This window comes from Lygodium microphyllum, chromosome 6 (assembly GCF_053477565.2).
Source record: "Lygodium microphyllum isolate KBCC chromosome 6, Lygodium_microphyllum_v1.1.10, whole genome shotgun sequence".
Lineage (NCBI taxonomy): Eukaryota > Viridiplantae > Streptophyta > Polypodiopsida > Schizaeales > Lygodiaceae > Lygodium > Lygodium microphyllum.
In genome coordinates this window covers 37,006,768-37,012,767 of record NC_141140.1, presented here as the reverse complement: position 1 = coordinate 37,012,767, position 6,000 = coordinate 37,006,768, and positions in this window count along the sequence as shown.

The window sequence follows — 6,000 nt, the reverse complement described above, 5'->3', positions numbered from 1 at the left end:
TATCTTATTGGAATGGCCAAAACAATTTGTGTGATTATTAAGATCTCTCAAGTTACTATTGAAATCCTCTCCATATACACTAAAAGACACAAATTGATCTAAATGTTGAATGGGGCCTCTTGCTCAACTCATATTCAATTGAAAAATCAACAAATGTGTACACAGTGCTGAGAAATATAAAATACTTATCATATCATTGCAAGAAATGGCATATGCAACACCGTAAAAATAAACATATCCCCATCAACACGCCTTTGGTAATACTCACAACATAAATAAATAAATGTGAATAATCTAGAATCAATTGAATGCTCAACCCAACACCACGAACATGTTCTCACCCATCTTTACCTGTCGATTGAGTCTAACAATAAATAGATTTAGTGTGAGAATCACTATAAATAAATTGTTTTTTACCACACAAAAAATATAATTTATCAAACACCAATCATCGCAAAAGACAAATAATTGAAGGATACTCCAAAGCATATGCTTAATAAAAAGGGTATCATAATAATACTTTATGTGCATGTAAATGTGAATATTGACTGATGTGCATATTGTGGAATCACATCCTAGTGAAAATCACCAGCGTATACACAAGTAATCTCATGTTCGAAAATGACATATGTCTTTGATAACTTATTGCTCAAGTAAGAAACATCCCCTTGAGAGCAACCGCTAATGTATAGAGGATAATCCTCTTACTACGAAACTCATCACACAAGGCAATAACATAAATGTCTCACATGGGCTAATAATGCCTTGTGACAAAATACACCCATAGAACCTCTTACCATAGCTTAAACTTGCAAACAAAAACAAAGAGGAAGAATTCACAAGAAAACAAGAGAGATTCCCATGCATTGAGAGGGTTCTCCTCAATGCACGATGATTCAATTTTATATTTGGCCCATAAATAGCCCTTCTCACAAAAATAGAGCAAGCTTTTTGCTTACTTAATTGCACAAAGGTTTTTGAATCCTTTAGTATCAAATAAATTATCTAAATGTATGCCTAAATAATTGTCCAATGCTAACATTGTTATGGTTTACCAATAATAATCAATAAATAAGATAGGTGATACCAAAAAACACATCCACATATCTCATGCTCAAGGGATCACATGAGAGAGAGAGAGAGAGAGAGAGAGAGAGAGAGAGAGAGAGAGAGAGAGAGAGAGAGAGAGAGAGAACCTAGGCCCTACACATGATAGAGAGGGGGGAGGGGGAGAAGAAAAATGTTTAATTTAAAATATATTATTCTCTTTCCTCTTTCCCCCTCCTCTCCTCTCTTCGTCTTCATCTTCTTCTATCTCCCTCTCAAAGTGTGTGAAAAACTAAGATTAAAAAACTTCAAATTAAAAAAGTTTAATTAAAACAAAAGTTTAAATTAAAAAGTTTAATCTAACATTGAGAGAGAGAGAGAAACTTTTGATTTAAAAATAAGTTTGATTTAATTAAAGGAGAGAGAGAGAGAGAGAGAGAGAGAGAGAACCTAGGCCCTACATGAGAGAGAGAGAGGGAGGAATTATGTCAAAAAAACTTTAAATTAATATTTTGAAAATATTTAATTAAAAAAATTAAACTAAAAAGTTTAATCTAACTAAGAGAGAGAGAACCTAGGCCCTACACATGAGAGAGAGAGAGGGGAGGGGGAGAAGAAAAATGCTTATTTTAAAAAAGAGTATTCTATTTCCTCTTTCCTCTTTCCTCCCCTCCTCTCTTCGTCTTCTTCTTTTTATCCTTCTTCTTCTTCTTCTACTCTCTCTCTCTCTTCTTTTATCTCCCTCTCAAAGTGTGTGAAAAACTATATACGAAAAACTTTAAATTAAAAAAAACTTTTTAAAATGTTTAATTAAAATAAAAATTTAAATTAAAAATTTTAATCTAATTGTGGGAGAGAGACTTTTGATTTAGAAAGAAGTTTGATTTAATTAAAGGGGAGAGAGAGAGAGAGAGAGAGAGAGAGAGAGAGAGAGAGAGAAAGAGAGAACCTAGGCCCTACACATGAGAGAGAGAGGGGAGGGGGGAGGAATTTAATTAAAACAAGGAGAAAAAAAAAGAGAGAGATTATAAGTGAGAGAGAGGGGAGGGGGTTTTAATTTAAAAAAGGGAGATAAAAGGGGGGGGGGGGGGGGGGGGGGCTTTAATGAAAAAAGGAAGGGGGAAGAGAAAGGGGGAGATTACACCTGAGAAAGAAGGGAGGAGAGGAGGTTTTGATTGAAAAAGGGAGGTTTGGAAAAGGGGGTAGGTTCGGGAAGCCCTCTTGAGGTTCAGGGCTTTCCGAACTTACAACCCTGTGGAGGTTTGGGAATCAAAGTCCTATGCCAAAAATATATTTTATATGTGTGCCCCTGGAACTTAGCTTCATCGTGAAGCATACTTCATTTTGTGTGTACATGCATCCACAAAGGCATGTAGTAGAAAGGCAAGATAGAAGAAAGGGCAATCCTAAAATTTCAATGATAGTAATATTAGCTTAAGATGGCATGTTGAATTCACACTTGGTCATGGATCTCAATAATGAATCCCAATGCTAGAAAGCACTTCCACCAGTTGCACCTTATCCATTCATGCCCCAGGTTCTCACTTTTGCATTGAAATAGGGTCCTTTTTGTAGCTCCATGCATCCACAAAGGATGTAGTAAAAAGGTAGGACATAAAGAAGAGAAAGAGCAATCCTGAAATTTCATGTGATAATAAGATCATATCAAAATGGCATGCTAAATTCACCCCTACTCATAGGTTGTGATAGTCAAGTCTGAATGTTAGGAAGTACTTCTACTTATTGTTTCTTGTGCATGCATGCTTTAAGTACTCATTATTGCAACGCAATATGCATCTTTTCATGTCTACATGCATCTATAAAGGCATGCAACAAACAGATATGATAGAGAGAGACCAAATAACAAGAAAAAATAACCTAAATGACAACATAGAGGGTGGAGAAGCCATCACTAGTAATAGTCGAGGAGAAAGTGAGAAATAGATGTCTTGATCATTGCCTTGTACACCTTCGCCCCCTGAAGATATACACACGATAAATGGTGGTAGCACAAAGGCCTTCAAGTTTTCACCATGTGTGGTTTGGTGGATCCATAGCATCAACAACATGCACTTAGTAAATGGAAGAGCAACAACCATGTTGCAGCATGTTTGCATTGTTAGCATGGAGTTACACAAAGCAAAAAGGGGGGTTTTAGAGGGGATTGAAATTTTAGGGATCCCCTATTACCCCTTTAGAAAATGATATTGCACTGTGTGTTTCTAGGGGTAATGGGGTCCCCCCCTCGAGCGAAAAAAATTTCCCCCTAGGTGTAATTGGGCTCCCATACCATGTGCAATAAGGTCCTTATGGCTAGGTTGCACCATGGGTTAGTTGGGAGAATGGCATACCACTCCCCACACTAAGCATTGATCACACTCAACAAGGTTGGGGAAGTAGGGATAATAGAACTCTGGCTTACTGTTGCAAGCACTCACAAAAATGGGGGTGCTAACAAAACATAAGCAGTGCTAAGAAAGATGATTGGTTAGGCAAACTCGGGTCGAAGGAAAAGTAAAAAGACCTCTTGAGATATATCCATAGAAGCCTTGGTGCGACATGGCTCTCAAGGGATGAGTAAGTAATAATAGGATATACTTTATAGATGTGACATTTATTAATGTTAACATGTATTTTTCGAGGTAACATGTATAAAATTTTAAAGTTCTATCTGATCACTAAAGGCTTCACATTGACAAAGATAACTACAATCTTCATATGTACAATCTTCCACAAGGTTAGAATCTTTTTTTTTCTATAATGAATACTAAAAGTAAAGGAAAAAAAATTATATATATATATATATATTGAAGGACAAGGAATGACACCTTTAAATATAATGTTAAAATAATGAAGAGACCTACTAGTTCTTTGACATGCTGTTTATATAGCATGTTTATACGTTTTCTCATGTTATTGTTGTGCTTTTGCCAAATTATAAGTTTGCCTAGTACTAGAGTGAGCACCATTCAAGGAACCCACAATGTCACTAGTATCTAACAAGACACCAAATAAGAATGGCAAACGTTGTTGGTTAAAGACCGTCAACATATATCCACAACTTCCCAAACTACAATGAACTCTAATTTTGGATGGGTCCATCCAAGCATATACTCAACAACTATAAGATTTAAACATTGCAAGGTATACATAGAGCACACAAGGAATGTTGACAAAAGAGTTTAACAATTTTTAAAAAATCAGGCAAAAACACTACAAGGATATGGAGGTATAGCGACGATGCTTTGCGATGCAAAATAGCGGTGTCGCTATTTGCGCAACGTAAATAACGACGGTACTCAGATGAAAAAAATGCGGGTCAAAACCTAAGCGTGTTATTTTGCGCACATATACGAAAGAGAGAGTGAAAGGGAGAGCGAACATCTTGCATTTGAGAGGGAGAGGGAGAGAAAGAGAGAAAGAGGGAGAAGGAAATCTTCTCACCACTGCCACCGCCATTCGCGAAGAAGAGGAGGAAGTGTATGGAGGGCGAAGAGGAGTCGTCGAACCCTTCTTCGAGGCTTTACGATGAGTGCATTATTCCTTCTTGCTTTGTTTTTGTGTTTTCTCTTTCTCTTTTACTTGTTTTTGTTAAAATTCATGTGTATTGAGAGAGAGAGAGGAAATGAGAGAGAAAGAGAGGGAGAGGGAGTGAGAGGAAATGAGAAAGGGAGGAAGAGGGAGAGGGAGAGGGAGAGGGAGAGGGAGAGGGAGAGGAAATGAGAGGGAGAGGAAGAGAGGGAAACATTAAACATAATAGGGAAAGAGAGAAAGAGAGGGAGAGGGAGAGAGAGGGAGAGAGAGGAAGAGAGAAAATGAAATGCGAGAGGGAGAGGAGAGAGAAAAAACATTAAACATAACAGGGAATAGAGAAAGAGAGGGTGAGGATGAGGGAGGGAGAGGAAATGAGAGAGGGAGAGGAAGAGAGAAAAAGAAATGAGAGAGGGAGAGGAGAGAGAAAAACATTAAACATAATAGAAAAAGAGAGAAAGAGAGGGAGAGGGTGAGGGAGGGAGAGGAAATGAGAGAGGGAGGGAGAGGTTGTTGTTTTCTTGTTTGTTGTAGTAGTAGTTTTTTATTATTTTCTTGTTTATTGTTATTGTAGTAGTAGTTTTTTTTTTTCTTCTTCTTTTCTTGTTTATTGTAGTGGTAGTGATAGTGATAGTGGTAGTGGTAGTCATAGTTGTAGTGGTAGTCGTAGTCGTAGTCATGGTCGTAGACATAGTCGTGGTCGTAGTCATAGTCATAGTCATGGTTGTAGTCATAGTCATTGTAGTCGTGGTTGTAGTAGTGGTGGTGGTTTTCTTGTTTATTATTGTTGTTGTTGTAGTAGTAATAGTTTTTTTTATTTTTTTGTTTATTATTGTCTAGTTTTCTTATTTAGTGTTGTTGTCATAGTAGTGGTAGTAGTAGTAGTTTTTTCTTCTTTTATTGTCTATTATAGTGGTAGTGGTAGTGGTCGTGGTCGTCGTAGTCGCAGTCGTAGTCATAGTCATAGTCGTGGTCGTGGTTGTGGTCGTGGTCGTGGTCGTAGTCGTAGTTGTAGTAGTAGTAGTGGTTTTCTTGTTTGATGTTGTTGTTATTGTAGTAGTAATAACTTTTTTTAATTTCTTGTTTATTGTTGTCTAGTTTTCTTATTTGTTGTTGTTGTTATAGTGGTAGTAATAGTAGTTTTTTTTTCTTTTCTTGTTTGTGGTGGTGGTGGTGGTGGTGGTGGTGGTGGTGGTAGTAGTAGTAGTAGTAGTAGTAGTAGTTGTTGTTGTTGTTGTTGTTGTAGTAGTAGTAGTAGTAGAGAGAGAGATATGTTTTGTCAAAGAAAATGAGAGAGGGGGAGGACGAGAAAAAGGAAGTACGAACAAGATAGAGGGAATAAATATACAGCATAATAAAGAAAGAGAAAAAGAGAGAGAGACGGAAGGAGAGGAGATAATGAATAGATAAAAAACAAAGAGA